This window comes from Electrona antarctica (assembly GCF_951216825.1).
Source record: "Electrona antarctica genome assembly, chromosome: 1".
NCBI lineage: Eukaryota > Metazoa > Chordata > Actinopteri > Myctophiformes > Myctophidae > Electrona > Electrona antarctica.
The window spans coordinates 42,548,561-42,566,483 of record NC_136806.1 but is presented as its reverse complement, the minus strand read 5'-3'; positions in this window follow the sequence as shown (position 1 = coordinate 42,566,483).

The window sequence follows — 17,923 nt, the reverse complement described above, 5'->3', positions numbered from 1 at the left end:
ACAGAAAATAAATAGGCCTACATACAAAACAGTTACTCCTCCCCTAGCTCTGATCCATAGCTCTAAATGCGCATTTAGAGCTATGGATCAGAGCTACTCCTCCCAAATGTCCCCAAACCCAGTCCTTGACGGTGTGTGTGTGTGAGTTAACCTGACTCCGCCATATGGGGCAGCAGAGTGTACACTGTGTTCCCCCCTCCTGCTCCCATCTGGGAACTCTCAGGCAGACTTGATGCCCGGCCACAAAACGGCCTGGCCAATCAGCAGCAGCTTCTAGCAACTTCTAGCAGCAGCTTCTAGCTTCTACTAGCTGCTGCTGATTGGCCAGGCCGTTTTGTGAGCAACTTCGCTTCTAGCTGCTGCTGATTGGCCAGGCCGTTTTGTGGCCGGGCATCAAGTCTGCCTGAGAGTTCCCAGATGGGAGCAGGAGGGGGGAACCCAGTGTACTCTCTGCTGCCCCATCTGGCGGAGTCAGGTTATGTGTGAGTAGGCTAAATAAAAAAAACACCCAAAAACTGCCCCCCCTGAAATGAATGAATGAATGAATCCGGTTCAGTGTCGGAGAACGCCATCGCAGTCTTGACTCTTCATCCTCCTCCTCCTCCTCCTCATCTGATGCCAGTTCTAAATATATAAAAAGAAATAAACATTTTAGCTGTAGTCAGTGCACGCTACTATTACATGGCGTTTTACCCGGCTGCTGGCGATCAATGATTTTATTGTGCAGTGTCTTTGTGGGCCGAGTCGTGGCATGACAAATACAAATAGATGCTTGTATAAGTAGTATCACGATAAAATAATATGGCAACGTTAGAATGAAACACCAATGAGTGATCGGTGGTAATGTAGCTAGCTGCCCAGGGTATATCCAGCACCATTGCGTCGCAATCATCCAGCAACATTGGTACTGGCTATTGCCCGGGCTTGTGGCCCGGCCAATAGCCAGTACCATTTGTGCAGTGTTTGTTAGCAACTACTACTAGCCAACAGCCAGTGGAATGTGGTGACGTGATGGTGCTGGATATACGCTGGGCAGCTACATTACACGCGATCACTCATTGGTGGTGTCATTCTAACGTCGCCATATTATTTTATCGTGATACTAATTATACAAACATCTATTTGTATGCCACGATGCCACGATTCGGCCCACAAAGACACAGTACAATACATTCATTTGATCAGATGTTTTTGTTAGCTACGTCGATCACCTATAGTACCGACCCTTGTTATATATTCTCCGACTATGCATGTCACGATGACTAAACCAGTTAGATCTATCCATATATGGTTCTACCACATCTATCTGATATCAGCACTAGGTCGGCTCGGGCCAAATATAGGGATCGTCTTACTAGACATGTCATATTAGGGCATTTTCGAATACAATAAAATTACCTTTTAGCGAAGGCATCAGCCTTGGTGGTAACTCCGGTGGGGAGAAGAAAAAACATTGCACACGTGTAATCCGCGAGGGTGGATGTTGCAGCCCGGCCAACGGTCTGGGACTGGAGAATGCCACTGGACACGGATGGATCATTTTTCAGATTGTTTTTTTTGCGGCGACTGCAAACCTGGCTGAAAAACTCTTCCTCCAGTGCCCACCTCGGAGGAGTCAACCAACCCCCCTGTTCACTGGGGGCTGGGCGTCAGTTTCCAATAGGAAAGCATACACGTGTGTCACGTGACACGGGAATTCTGGGAAATGTAGTTGATATTTATGCTCAATACTATATAGAGCGTCGCAGTCCCGCCTCCTTCCCGGGACCAGGAAATGAAATCCAATGCATTATTCTCATAGACATTTCGTAAAGTATTTATTTAAAGACGGTTACGCCGCGGACAAAGCCAACTCGAGTCGTGACAACTCATGACACCACAAACAATATTTTGGACCAAACAAATAATTAGAAAGAAGAAAAAAACGGCAGGTTACAACACTTTTTTTGTTGTTTTTCTTCTTTCTAATTATTTGTTTGGTCCAAAATATTGTTTGTGTTGTCATGAGTTGTCACGACTCGAGTTGGCTTTGTCCGCGGCGTAACCGTCTTTAAATAAATACTTTACGAAATGTCTATGAGAATAATGCATTGGATTTCATTTCCTGGTCCCGGGTAGGAGGCGGGACTGCGACGCTCTATACAGAGGTGCGGACCGAATTAATATATTGGTATTAATAAAAAAAGAGAACTACGGAAAATCACGTACAGGGCAGAAAAGACTAATGCAAAACTCCACGTGTTTTCCAGTAGTAATCTGTCTAAGGGTTAAGAACTCTTGTGCTTTGTTATATGAAACCCTCTCCATAGAGCACCTGTCTACAGTTTTCTCTACATATAAAGGACCCACGTAGCGCTTCTTCTTTTCTTTTTTTCTGTTATAATTATAGATTGATTGATTGATTGATTGATATTTTTTTTAGATTGTGCTCCGCAACACATTGAAATATATACCAGAATACCAATTGTGAGACACTCAAAAACGAATAAAACATACATTATAGCACCATAAAAACAAAATAATACAGTGTTTACCAGTACTAAAATGTGCAAAATGCCTTGCTAGGTGAAGAAATCATTCTAAACGAAAATGTCAGCAGAGTTCACACTTCACAGTGAGCTTCCAATTCAATAGAACCATCAGATTGCATAGTACAGTAACTTATTTCCTATCAGCTAGGGTGTTTCACATCTGAATTTGGCAAAGGCCAAACCCATATCTATTGGGGTGTATTTACCAACTCCTAAATAAGACCTACTTGCCCAGTTAAAAACAGCATTTACACAAGAATAACTTCTATGCTTGCACTCAGAGCTCATGGCATGCATTGCTACAGTAGATGCCTGACAGTTTTATTAAGATTTTTTTTGCCATTTTGCTTTCTTTTTGGTGTGTGTGCGCGCGCGTGCGTGTGTGCGTGCGTGTTGAGTAGGCCAAGTTGTCTACATGGTGATAGTAGTTAATGGCCGATCTACAGAGAGCCCAAACACGACCCCAAGTCAAGGTGGTGCCCAGTTGTCCAAGTGCCCACATATGCCTAGTGCCCAGTTGTCCAAGTGCCCACTCGTCCAAGGTGCCCAGATGGATTTGGTGCCGGGGCGGGATCATCTCATAGTAAATGCGACCTGCTGTCGCAATTAAGCCCATATATGGACATCCCTGATGTCATCAATATCAGTATATGGATATGTCAGAACCTGTTCTGACATTCCATATGTTGATCCTTCCCCATCCATCCTTCCTCTATCAGGTATCAGTCTTTTCGACTGATACCTGTCCATTTAAACTCTAGACGGGCCTGCCCCAAAGTTATTAGTGCAGCCACGCCCCGGCAGCCGGCGAAAACTAGAGTTTTAACAGGCTCGAAAATTAAGGCCCGGCCCTACCTGGGCCCTCATCAAACCCTGTACACTCAAGACACTGCCACCGCTGCCACCCTTAGATCTCCAAAAATGGAGCCGACCTGTTCTGACATTCCATATGTTGATCTGACCTCATCAAACCCTGTACACTCAAGACACGCTCCATATATTGCCAGTGCACGCGACCTGGGCGAGGTCGCTTCTTGCCCTCAGGCGTCTTACTGGTTTTATATAACAAACAAAAATACATAAAGGGAAACACAGTCACACAACATAGTGTAATGTTGTGTCTCCCTCTGTTATATATTTTTGTTTGTCACTGATGTTTTATGTGTGGCTGCAGCTGGGGTGAAGCCCAAGACAAATTTCCCTTGTGGACAATAAAGTTTACGTTGACCTTGAATGATGAATTTTAAATCTACATACCTCTACCATTATATGTGAAGTCACATGTGCTAGATCAGTGCTGTGTCCAGTGTGGTCCAGTCTAGCTTGCTGCAAGTTCACGTTAAGAGATTCAGCAACGGCCTGTGCTGGCCTAGCAATCCGGTTACCGCTGGTAATAGAGTCCCGACCCGATCCCAACGACCTTTGCCAGGATTGTCACCCCGTCATCTCTCTCCCCATTTCCTGTCACACTACTGTCTACCTATCAATAAAGCCTCCCAAAAATATCTTTAAAAAAAAAAAAAAAATCAGCGCACCTATCAACACCTGCACGTTGGGACTGCGTGTCAATTTGTAGGACACCTGGACACCTGAAAAGTCATGTAAATGTGCGACTGTCCCACGCAAAGGGGGACATCTGGTCACCATGGTGATAAACACCCTGTAACTTATATTTAAACCTAGCTATTTAGCCTACTACAACATTTAAGGAAATCTTTGTCCCCACGATTAGGATCGTTTTTAACACCACAACCACTAGACTTATGTTTCAGGTCTGGGAACAGGTTTGGGAACAGGTCTGGGAACAGGTTTGGGAACAGGTTTGTTCCCAGTCACAAAAAATGTGACTTGACTTGAGCCACGTTTAGAGGTGGTTTCAAATCTGATTTCAGGAGATCTCAGATCTGTCTCAGTCTGAATGCAACAACCTGATCTAAATCAGAATCCATGTTACTTGTATGTGACTTATGTGACTACTTCCTAAATACTTCCTTAATGTCAACGAAGTCCACACAACGAAGTCCACACCCACAACACCAGATTTGGCACAAACAAGGGACTAAATTAATTTCGCTCCTATGCCACCAAAATGTGGAACGCCCTACCAACTGCTCTCAAAGGGCACCTACGGACGACTGCAATTTGAAACTGGCCCCCATAAAATCTGAATCCCCCACCCGCGTATATCTATTGAATATGTTAATCACCTGTACTCGCCTGACAACTTTACTGTATAAATGGGGCACAGCCTAGCTTGGCACTCACTCACATTGTACAGCTACTACAAGATGGAACCAGCAGTCAAAAAGAGATGCATCCAGAAGACTCTACATTTCGCGGCTCCCTCCAGAAAGACACCACCAGAACCCGACAGCAGCACACACAGCGCGGCCGGGTCACCTGCATCTGACGACGGTCACGGCACAGCCAGCAGCCCCTCGCCGCCGGCTACTACCAACGCAACGCCTACAAAGAAAGCCACTGCCAGACTTTACCGTGATGACTACATGAAGTTTGGCTTCACGTTTACTGGGGATACAACTAACCCGATTCCGCTGTGCATCGTTTGTGGATTCAAGCTTGCAAACAGCGGCATGGTTCCCAGTAAACTATGAATGGAAAAAGAAATTCAAGGAGCTAAGCCTGGACAGGTTTTGGTTGGCTGTTGGCAAAGAATATCCAGCCATCACAGACAGCGCAATTGGAGTGCTGCTTCCCTTTTCCACAACCTACCTGTGTGAGCTTAGCTTTTCAAGCCTGACTTGCATAAAAAACAAACGCAGACCAGTTTGTCCAGCGTCTCAGCCAGGATAAAAACTATTTGTTCAGGAAAACAAGCTCAAGGTTCACACTAAGACAGAACTATTTTCATTTATTTTTATCAAATATTTTTTGCGATTTTTTTGGTACAAAGTGCTCAAGTTTAAGACCATTGTATTGTGGCAAAATATTTTTGTTCTTATTTATAAGTAATACTTTGCATTGACAAATTGAACATGTGTGTGCTATATTTTGTATATTGAGTTTTTAAAAATAAATTGATGAAACTGAGGCACTGTCTCTGTCCCTTTCTTTCTCTTTAAAGTTATTTGATGAGTGCTGTCATGTGTGTTTTTAAAGGTATATTGGGTTCAAAGAAGTTTTACTCTGTCAAAACTATAATGTGTTTGGTATCAAAGACGTTTTACTATATATATATATATATATATATATATATATATATATATACATGCACACCCCCCGTATATCTAGGTGTGCCCCGAGATTTTTAGGCTATGAAAAGTGTGCCCCTGGACAAAAAAGGTTGGGAAACACTGATATATTCTACGTCCGAGCATAGACATGGTAACGCCCCGCCTGCCTCTGATTGGCCTACCGACACTGCCCGTCTTGCCTGTCCTCCGAGATGCAAGAGTACTCTGTGTGGGAAATAATACAAGTACAAGAGAATGGCAACACGCAACAGTAACTTGTAACTTTAATTTTTGTAGAAGAGGCAAACTAATATTGTTTGTGCCATTTGCTTTGATTGAATAATTGATTGAACACGTATGTACTATGATTTGATTTGGCTGTGTTCTAAATTAAAGTGTTAGTGTTGATTATCGTGTATTAATCTAATTATAGTAAACTAATACCATTATACTAATAAAGATAAAGATCAAGGTATTAATTATAGTAAACTAATACTATTATACTAAAAAAGATAAAGATCAAGGGAAAAGAGACCTTTTTACAGTACAATAATGTTTAAAGTGTACACATGTATACAAATAAACAGGCCAACGGCATAAACGATATTAGTTTGCCTCTTCTACAAAAATAAAAATTACTGTCACGCGTGCCAAGCTGTCATTCTCTTGTATTATATCGTACTTGTATTATTTATTAATTTCCCACCACGGAGTAACCTCGCGGGAGACTATCCAGCATATAGCTATCCACCTCGGAGGAAACTCTGGTAAGGCTGGCAGTGTCGGTAGGCCAATCAGAGGCAGGCGGGTGTTACCATGTCTATGCTCGGACATGGAAAATATATACGCCTCCCCACCCACCCCTTTTTCCCCTCACTGTATAGGTTTTCTTCCTTCCTTTTTACATCCTCTATGATGATTTCCTGTTTTTGGCTATATAGAAGTGTATATTTGTACGTCTCTAAATGTTATGATGAATTGAACATGAACTGTAATGCTTTATGGTGTCATCCACAGTTAACAGTTTTGTATTGAGTTGTGCTTGAAATGTACTGTAATTCTCCAATCTGTTAATAAATACTTCAATCAATTAATCAATGAGTTTAGACTTATTTAAACAAATCAGATTCCAATCTGGATGTGCGGCACAGATCTGATTCAGGCTGGATTTGGCTGCCGGTGTAAATGGGGCCGGTCTCCATCTAACAAGGTTGGTGGGTGATGATGATTCAGTTGAGACTTGAGACACGTGCAGTCGCGGAGGTTAACACCAGGCAGTATTACACAAAACATCCTACAGTTTAAGGATGTATACCTCATGGTACTTCTGGTACCACAGCACCTCAAAAGGCCCTTTAAAGTAGGCTCCAGACTTCCCAAAACAAACTGGTCAGGCTACTACTTGGCCTTACTCCCAGAACCCACCACACCCCTGCCCATTTCAACAGGTTGGAATGGCTTAGGGTTGACGACAGAGTACACCATCTTGCAATGGGTCTGGTCCACAAGATTAGATACACCACCAAGATACCCATGTACCTGTCTAAATAGTTCCTTAATGTCAACGAAGTCCACACCCACAACACCAGAGGGAGTTCAACAAACCATGTGCAACCCAGATTCGGCACAAATAAGGGACTAAATTAATTTAGGTCCTATGCCACCAAAATGTGGCATGCCTCTTCAAAGGGCGGCTGCAATTCGAAACTGGCCCCTGAAAAAAAAAGAAGAAGTCCCCCCCCCTCTTTTTTATACTGTAGGCCTACACAGTTTCCCTTTTTTCTAACCGTGTATATGATTTCTTTCTTTTTTTGCATATAAGTGTATATCTGTATGTCTCTAAATGTTCTGATGAATTGAAAATGGAGGACCCTGATGTAAACAAGTCAGTGCTTTTTCAGGTTTTATAATCTTAGCAGTTTTTGTATTGACCTGTATGTACCTTCCTTGAACTGTACTGTACCCATTCTGCAAACTTTTAATAAAATGTTCAATCAATTCAATTAATCAGATAAAAAGAAGAGAAATGAACAGGAACAGAACATGCTTCTCGTATCATTGTGCACAGATGTCAGTCTCCGATAAAGTAGCATACCTACACCATACACCTGTTTAGAATTTGCACATAATGCAGGATGCAGCAGGGGGTTGCTTTACAGCAATGATAACGAGTGCTTCCAAACTCGGAATTTCTTGACAGGAAGTAGCTCATAACATGTCTACGGTGGATTTTTTGGACACTTTGCAGATAGTAAGACGATAATTCAAGCTTTTCGTACAGCTGCAATGTTGGTGAGTTTGACGTTATTTAATACAATTAAATAGGACTTTTCTGTTCTGAATGAGCTGTCTATGGGAAGTTGCACCTAGGTAGCACCTTGCTGGCAAGATGGCAGCCGTTCTAGTGAACAGAAATAATAAATAAATAGACTTGGTAACCTAACTGTAGGGAGTACAAACACAGTAGAGAACCTGGGGGTTATCATCTATGAAAAGGCAATGAACACAATGAGCAGAAAATAAAACTGAACCATGTAAATACAACAAATTGAGCAGAGCAGTGCAGGGAGTTGAACCCTGTTCCGGTAAACCAGAAGTACCACACCAGTGCCTTAGTTTTAGTTTTGTTGTCATTCACAGGTCCATTCGTTGAAATGTAAATTTTACATTTCAACGGTAAAGTAATTTCACAATTTACATTGTAGGCAATAATTAATAACGGTATATAAAGAAGAAAAACACAGAAGCACAAAACTAACATTTTCAAATTATTGTCTCCACCAGTCCGAAGGCATGAGGAGAGAGTATGTTTTGCACTTCGTCCGTGTGTGTGAGTCCGTCCGTTTGTTAACAGCTAATCTCCGGCACCATTAACCCGGTCGATGCCAAATTTTGCACACACTCCCTGGATGCCAACTATGAACATCTGCCCCAAATTTTCCAGAACGGCCTGTTTTAGCGCCACCAGGAGGCCGACTTTTTTTCCCTCCAGATTGTGTCCAAAAATCCCGCAAATCGTTACACACTATCTCTATATTCATGTGTTCAAGACGGATCTGTCCGATATTTCATATTCCATCCTAATTGGCTAACATTGGCTTTCAATGTTTGCAGGATTTGCCCGTTTTGAACAAAAAGCCTCAAATCATGAGCGCGTGGAACGTGGAATCTTTCACAGACTTTCCTACTAGGCTGAGGAATATATCCCACCCTTTTCACATTGGCCTGTTATAGCGTAACAGGTGGATTTTTGCAAAACACATTTTTGGAACAAAATGCCTCAAATCATCCAATTGCCATCCAAGGCGTAAGAAGAAATGGCACCCTTTTCACATTGGCCTATTATAGCGCCACCAGGAGGCCACAACCTGACCTGCCCGGGTGGAGACATGTGCCCCGAGAGGCACTTTTGCTAGTTTGCTATGATTTTTTAAAGATGGAGTGCCATGATTTTCTTCCACCCTAAAACACGATCATCAGGTCATGTGGGTGCATTACTGAGGGACTAGTGGAGATCCAGTAGAACTAAATGTTAGGGAGGGACTAGTGGAGAAGAGATCCAGTAGAACTAAAAGACAAGTAATTTTATGCTTGGTAGCACGCTGAAAATATCCGATCTACAAGCTCACAGATCTGCTATTTTCAGCACGCTACCAAGTGTAAAAATCTGCCATTACGACGCCATCAAGGCACCAACAAACTGCAATTTTCACATTATATTTAGTCGACTAAAACTAGACTAAAAGGTAAAGCATTTCAGATGAACTACTACTAGCGTGTGTCGTCCAGGTATTGTGAGGCGGAGCAGGACTGCTGTAAGGCCATCTCTCTGGACACAACCTACTCCAAGGCTTTCGCCCGCAGAGAAACGACAAGAGCTGCCCTAGGCCACCTCCTAGAGGCCAAAGAAGGTACTGCATGCGCAGTATTGATTGAATTAGTCTCGTGTTGTAGCTAGCGCTGTAATGTATAAACATTCAAGAGTGTTACCAGATTGGTTTAGCTGTGCATGCGGTGTCTTTACTAACATCCCACCACTGGTTGAGAACCACTGAACTAAACTAAGGAATGAACTAATGAATGAATAACTAATGAATACCAAATATCTAAATACTGAATCGAGCCACTTCAAAACTATCTAGGGTGTTCACATGAGCCTGAGTAGACGATAAAATGAACAAAAGTTTTTTTGAAAGTGAAATATCCCTAGTAAGTAATTCAGATGTTTAAGAAAAATGAAACAGTTTCATTTTACACTCTATATATCATGGGTCTATTTGGTTAGCAACTCTCCATCATTGAGCTGGGGACCACCTAGAACCCCCTCCTCAAGGACCACTGGTGCAGGTCCACGGGTTGAAAACCAAAACCACTGACTTATAGACACTTACCATATCAAATGTATCCCACGAGCTGTAGTCGTAGGACTTTATTCTTGCCGTTTGCTTGGAGTCTGCCGTCTTAGTCTCGCCGTTGCCGCTCACCAATTTTTTCTTTGCCGTTTTCTTCTTTTTGTAATCCTTGTTACGCACAGGGAGGAGATCTTTCTGCAATAAAGGAACGGACATTTTTATTAGGGATGGGTCCGATTAATCGATTATAGGACCCGAAATCGAAAATTAATAATCGATAATCTTTTTATTTATTTATTATATTAAATATATATATATAATATATATTATATATATATTAATAAAAATAATAATATCTTTGGGCATGGCTATATTGACGTACAAACTATACAAACTGGCTCCAGTATAAAAAGTCAAAGTCCCCCCCCCGTGTCCCCCCCCCCCATTTATCTTTTCCACACGTATCTCTTTTTTTCATGGAAATGTAATGAATAATAATGAATTGCATTTTTATGGCGCTTTTCTATGCACTACGTGCCTACTCAAAGCGCGTACAATGGTCCATTCATTCATACATTGGGAGGTGAAGCGGCGAACAGTCGACGCCAGCGTCCTCACTTCCCACATTCACACACCAATGGTGGCAAGCTCACACCGACCGACTCATTGGAGGCAATGTAGGGTTCAGTGTTTTGCCCAAGGACACTTCGACATGTGGACAGGATACGTCATTAAATGTTCTGATGAATTGAAAATGGAGGACCCTGATGTATGCAAGTCTTGGCACCTTTTCTGGTTCTATCCTCAAGTAACTTTTGTGAGAAATGTACCCATTTTGCATACTGTGAAGTGAAATAAACATTTCTATCAATCAATCAATACTAGTGTAACCTAACCGGTATAGTCTGTCTCACTCTGCGTTGTGTGATGACTGGTGAAGATATTAATTAGTCGGACCCAGAACTCTTTAGAGACAACCTCCGTTTATTCTGACAAAACGAGACAAAATACCTGCATCGACTCCTCTCATTCCAACACGGAAATGGACAAGGAAGAGTGGCGACACTAGCGTTGACTCCCATTGTAACAATGGAATGCGGAAGTGCTCATTCTATATCAATGGGATAGTTCCAGCCATAGGAGCAATGTTTGGAACTATAGCCCATAGGCACCCGCTTTGTCTCAATGGGATAGTTCCAACTTCCAATGTTTGGAACTATAGCCCATAGGCACCCGCTTTGTCTCAATGGGATAGTTCCAACTTCCAATGTTTGGAACTATAGCCCATAGGCACCCGCTTTGTCTCAATGGGATAGTTCCAACTTCCAATGTTTGGAACTATAGCCCATAGGCACCCGCTTTGTCTCAATGGGATAGTTCCAACTTCCAATGTTTGGAACTATAGCCCATAGGCACCCGCTTTGCGTCGAGATCAAAGCGTGTAGATACTCTCCTACTCTACACTCTGGACCACTACTAATGTGCTGTAATGTACTATATTATGGGTGGCAGGCTTTGGTTTATAGGCCTATTATATGGTAAAAGGTACGTTGCCCCTTTTCCATCTCGCCCCACTACTCTACCTAGCTGTAAATAACAAACATAATTCATGTTGGTGATTATATAAAAGGTATTATCATATTAATTTATAATTGTTGAGTTCACTCTGTATATCCATGGGCATAATAATAGCATGATGATGCTATTACAAAACATGGGCTACATGGAGGAAATGTGTTTAATAAAACTAAGTGGATTGTTTACACAGCAGTCACCATCTCTGTCTCATGTTATTCTGTCTTGCTTTTACGGAGTACAGAAATCGACTACTATACAATCAAATAAATCTGTATACAAGATAATTTCAGATTTCAGCAGCCCAGAGGGAGGGAGATACTAAATTAACTGTTAAATAAATTAAAACTTTTCGAGGGGGCGAGTTGGTAAAGGGGCGATTATATAGCCTACCTGGAGAAAGATAATGGAGTCAGGTAGACGGAACTAAAGCCTGTAGCCTACCCGTTCATTGATGGGAAAAGTACTCACACCGTTTTTACATAAAAGGATCATGCGGTGGCTTGATGGAACGAACCTGAATCTCTCCGACTGTTCCCTTCCCGCGGCGCTCTCAGCTGCTCGTCTTTCGTCTTGATATCCGTCTCCCAGCTGTCCAGCTCCCTCATGAAGGTGTGCACGTCCTCTGCGCATCTGGAGCTGTAGCTGAGCTCGACCGCTTTGTTTCCGCCAGCAGCAGCAGCCATCATCTCTGTCTGTGTGAAACGGTTATTATTTCATGGTTTGACTCAAAAAGGCTGGTTTTACAGAGAAGACTTGCTCTAAGGCAGAGGTTCCCAACCACTGACCACCAGTGGCCCCCCTCTGGTGGTACACAGAGGAGTCACCAAAAAAGAAGAAAAAGACAAAACAGGTAGTTCTTATGACCAAGCAATTAGTTTAAATAGGCTAACCAGCCGTGCTGAAATGAGTATGACGGCACACCTAGGCATTAATATAAGTTTTGAGGACGGATTAATCACATTAAAAATATCATCAGTTGCGCTGATTAGTGATTAGACAGAGTTTCGTCAGAGCAGCAGCAAAATTGGCTTATAGGAATGAAAAAATATATATATATCAACCTTTTTATATAGTATCATATTGAAAACCCCTGGTCTAGAGCAGTGGTTATTGCGGACAGTGGTCCGACCTTGAGGGGGGTTTGCAGGTGGTCCCAAGCTAAATGGACCCGTAGGCCTACGGGTCAATTTGGTTTAATTTTACACTCTCACAAGTTAAATTATTGTTAAACATTGCATATACTTAATTTACAAGTCGTCGCTATGGTACCATAAATGGCGTACTTGTGCGCAAGCAGAGCGTGCAAGTACTGTAGACCGCTACAAACTTTCAAATCTCAGCCTCTCTGTGAAGGAACGTTTGCAATATTGAATTACTAGGTTTATCTATTTGCTACCTTGCTTTTGGAGGAGAAAAAGTAGTATTTTGAAGTATGGTAATGATTACTTATGCCTGTTATGGCAGTGGTGTCAGATTACATACAATAGGGGCATTACCTTTAGTCCACCCGACACTGAAACATGTCATCGTTACGTCACCATCGATAACCAATTATACCCTGGCATTGGTACATATCTTCATCACGTCATGGGACATACGCGGAAATCTGCGCGGTCTGCTTCCGTATGTCCCGTGCCAGCATTTGACATCATATCTTTTGCTGCTAAGGGACATTGGTACATATCTTCATCACGTCATGGGACATACGCTTCGTAGCATGATGGAAAACATACCTGCACGGTCTGCTTCGTGCCAGCATATGACGTCATATCATATGCTGCTAAGGGACATACGCATCGTAGCACCTGACTGATAACATTACTTGCCCGCTCTGCTTGCGCAAGTAAATACATAACAGAGGGAGACACAAGATTACACTATGTTGTGTTGTGTCCCTCTGTTATGTATTTTTGTTTGTCATATACTGTAATACCAGTAAGACGCCTGAGGGCGAGAAGCGACCTCGCCCAGGTCGCGTGCACTGGCCAAAAGTGGCCATATGAACTCTAGTTTTCTCTAGGGATTTTGAGTGACAAAAATGCAAGGTTTCAGAGTTAACTTGCGACCTTAATAAAAACCATTAGTGCCATTAGGCCTATGATATAGAAACATGCCAAAACATGCACAAAGATGACCTTTAATGTGGGTTATGGGGGGGGAACCGGTCAAGTGAGCACCAAAACCAACTGGGCACCACGGACATCTGGGCACCAAATCCATCTGGGCACCATGGACATCTGTGCACCTTGGACGAGTGGGCACCTTGGACGAGTGGGCACTTGCACAACTGGGCACTAGGCATATGTGGGCACTTGGACAACTGGGCACCACCTTGACTTAGGGGTCGTGTTTGGGCTCTCTGTAGATCGGCCATTAACTACTATCACAATAGACAACTTGGCCTACTCAACACGCACCACGCACGCACACACACACACGCACACACACACACACACACGCACACACACACACACACACACACACACACGCATGCACACGCACGCGTGCGCGCACACACACACACACGCACGCGCGCACGCACGCACGCCAAAAACAAAGCAACATACTATGTAAAGGCAAAAAATATATAATAACTAGAAAAAGTGCCCTTCTGGGCACAGGTCTCCACCAGGAGGATAGGACTGTGTGAGATGTTTGGCAAAATGTTTAGGATTAATATAAACATGTTTTTGAGGCATTTTGTTCCAAAAATGTGTTTTGCAAAAATCAACCTGTTGGTGGCGCTATAACAGGCCAATGTGAAAAGGGTGGGATATATTCCTCAGCCTAGTAAGAAAATGTGTGAAAGATTTCACGTAAATTGCATGTTGCGTTCATGATTTGAGGCTTTTGTTCAAAACGGGGCAATCTTGCAAACTGTGAAAGCCAATTATAGCCAATTAGGATGGAATATGAAATATCGGACAGATCCGACTTGAGCACATGACCATAGAGATACTGTGTAACGATTTGTGAGATTTTTGGACAGAATCTGGAGGAGTAATATCAAAAAATTTGTTTTACAAAAGTCGGCCTCCTGGTGGCGCTATAAAAGGCAGATGCGGAAAATGCAGGTCAAAGGTTTGTCCTTGGCCTCTAGGGAGTGTGCATGCAACGTATCACCCAGATCGGTGCAGTTTTAGGTAAAAAATGTGAGAAGCTGCCTCATGGTGGCGCTATAACAGGCCGTTCTGGAAAATGTGGGGCAGAGGTTCATCGTTGGCATCCAGGGAGTGTGTGTGCAAAGTTTGGCATTGATCGGGCCAACGGTGCCGGAGATTAGCTGATAACGGACGGACGGAAGGACGGAAGGAAGGACACACGGACGGACGGAGTGCAAAACATACTCTCTCCCCATGCCTTCAGCCTGGTGGAGACAATAATAATAATGTCAGAAAAAATCAGGTGGTGCCCAGTTGTCCAAGTACCCACATATGCCAAGTGCCCAGTCATCCAAAACATATGGTGCCCAGATGTCCGTGGTGCCAACATGTCTTGCATTCTATGGGGCCTATGCTGGTGACATTTCCCACTACAGCCTAATAATTCTTAATTAATATATGACTTTTAAAATAATATCACTATATATATCACACAAATATAAGCTAACTTTGGCTTCATCTGAAGCTACAGGCAACCAATTAATTGGCAAAATACTTCCATTGGAATGAAAGCAGACTGCCATGTTGCAGTGCAGATGGAAAACTACAGAACACAGGTTCAGTGTTCTGTTTCCTTGATTCAGATGCATAATGGAACTACAGAACACAGGTTCAGTGTTCTGTTTCCTTGATTCAGATTCATAATGGAACTACAGAACACAGGTTCAATGTTCTTCAAACGAAAACAGGTGCCGATGTTAGACTTTAAAAGACATTTAGAATAACAAAAACAGGCCTGTATTCTCTTTTGTCCTGATTAAGAACGGAACACAGCTTCAGTGTTCTGTCTTCATTGTCTCCACCAGGCCAAAGGCATGGGGAGAGAGTATGTTTTGACTTGATGCATTTCAAAGTATAGGCTAGGCCTATTCGTTTTCACTAAGCCATTGTATATGCCTATAATAGCTCGTTAATTACTTCAATGGGTATCAATCATCTTTCCATTATGTGTGTGGGTGTGTTCATCCTAATATCCCCGATAGTACCCCCCCACCCACCCCCAACCCCCCCCACCCCCCCAACACACACACCCACCCAACACACACCCACGCAGATAGGGGTGGAAATAACGAGACAGGGAGTGGTCTGTATAGTAGTGCTTTTAATTGACATGGTATGTATTATTTCGCTATGAATCACGCTGGATTATAATTTCTTCACATCCCTATATTCTTCCTATCTCCCCCCTCTCTCTCTCTCACACACACACACACACACACACACACACACACACCTGTACTGTACACACGCACACACACACACACCTGTACTGTACACACGCACACACACACACACACACACCTGTACTGTACACACGCGTGCACACACACACACACACACACACACACACACACACACACACACACACACACACACACACACACACACACACACACACACACACACACACACACACACACACACACACGGGAAGGAAGGAAGGAAGGGAGGGAGGAAGGAAGGAAGGGAGGGAGGGAGGGAGGGAGGGAGGGAGGGAGGGAGGAAGGGAGGGAGGGAGGAAGGAAGGAAGGAAAGAAGGGAGGGAGGGAGGGAGGGAGGGAGGGAGGAAGGAAGGAAGGAAGGAAGGAAGGAAGGAAGGAAGGAAGGAAGGAAGGAAGGAAGGAAGGTTGAAGGAAGGTTGAAGGAAGGAAGGATGGAAGGAAGGAAGGAAGGAAGGAAGGAAGGGAGGAAGGGAGGGAGGAAGGAAGGAAGGAAGGGAGGGAGGGAGGAAGGAAGGAAGGAAGGAAGGAAGGAAGGAAGGAAGGGAGAGAGGGAGGAAGGAAGGAAGGCTCCCTCCCCCCTCTCTCTCTCTCTCCCCCCCCTCTCTCTCTCTCTCTCCCCCCCCTCTCTCTCTCTCTCTCTCCCCCCCCTCTTCCTGCCCCCCTCTCTCTCACACACACACACACACACACACACACACACACACACACGTGTGTGCGCCGCGCCCACGCACGCACACTCACCTGCGTTGCCTCCGCACGCACGCACGCAGTCAGTCACTTGCGTTGCCGTTGCGCGCTGCACGCTCGGTGTCCCGTGTCGGACTATTGCCTCGTCTAAACATTGCCTCGTCTAAACTACGGTTTTCGGACTATTGCCGGAACTTCTGTCTTGCTAATGTCATCTCGGACCGTTGGAGTAAAAAGACGGTATTTCGGACAATGGTCCGAAACTGTCGGACCATTGTCCCGTCGGCTATAAGTGTGTCGGAGAAAAGACCTGCACTCGTGGAGACCTGTGCCCCGAGGGGCACTTTTTCTAGTTGGTTCTGTTTTACAAGAGAAAATAAATAAATTAAACTGACACAAACAGAAAACAGGCGCAAACAGGCGCTGATTTCCAATGTTTACAGCTTAGAATATTTATACTCTAAGGTTTACAGACATTCAGAATAACGAAAAACAGACCTCTGTTCTGTTTCATTTCATGTTTAAAAATAAAACATGATATTTTCTTGTTTTCTCAATTTTATTTTGAAGAGAAAAACAAATTATACGTTAGTACCCAGACCGTCGACCCCAGTAGACACATGAAAGTGTATTAGCTGAGGTACAGCTGCTTTGCTTTCCCCCCTTTATTATTGAGATCTGTTTTTAGGTGAGTCAATATGGTTTAACCCCCAAATAATTGATACAAAAGGTTTTTCAATGGATTTTGGTAGTATTGGGCATGTTAAATGACATACTAAAAGTCTACCAAAATCAACCTCCCAGAAAGCCGCCATTTTCATGTGTTTTCAGGATTTTTCAACTGATTCTGGTACCCGGAAAGGCGTTATTTCCAAGATGGTGTTCAAAATGGCAGCCGGCCAAGCTTAAAATGGCTACAGTATTTATCTCAATAGAAACAAAATATATACAAATTATTTTTCACTTGCTTCTGGTACCCCTAGGGTAGACATGCTGCACAAAAAATCTAGGTAAATAAAACTGCTGGAAAGGTGTAATTTTCAAAATGGCTGCCTGGAGCTTAAATTGGTTAGCCGCCTACCACCTTTCTTGGTTGAATAGTAACCAATTTTAAGGTATAACCAATTTAAGCTCCACCATATTGAAAATGACGCCTTTCCAGCAAGTTTATTTTATACCTAGATTTTTTGTATGCTC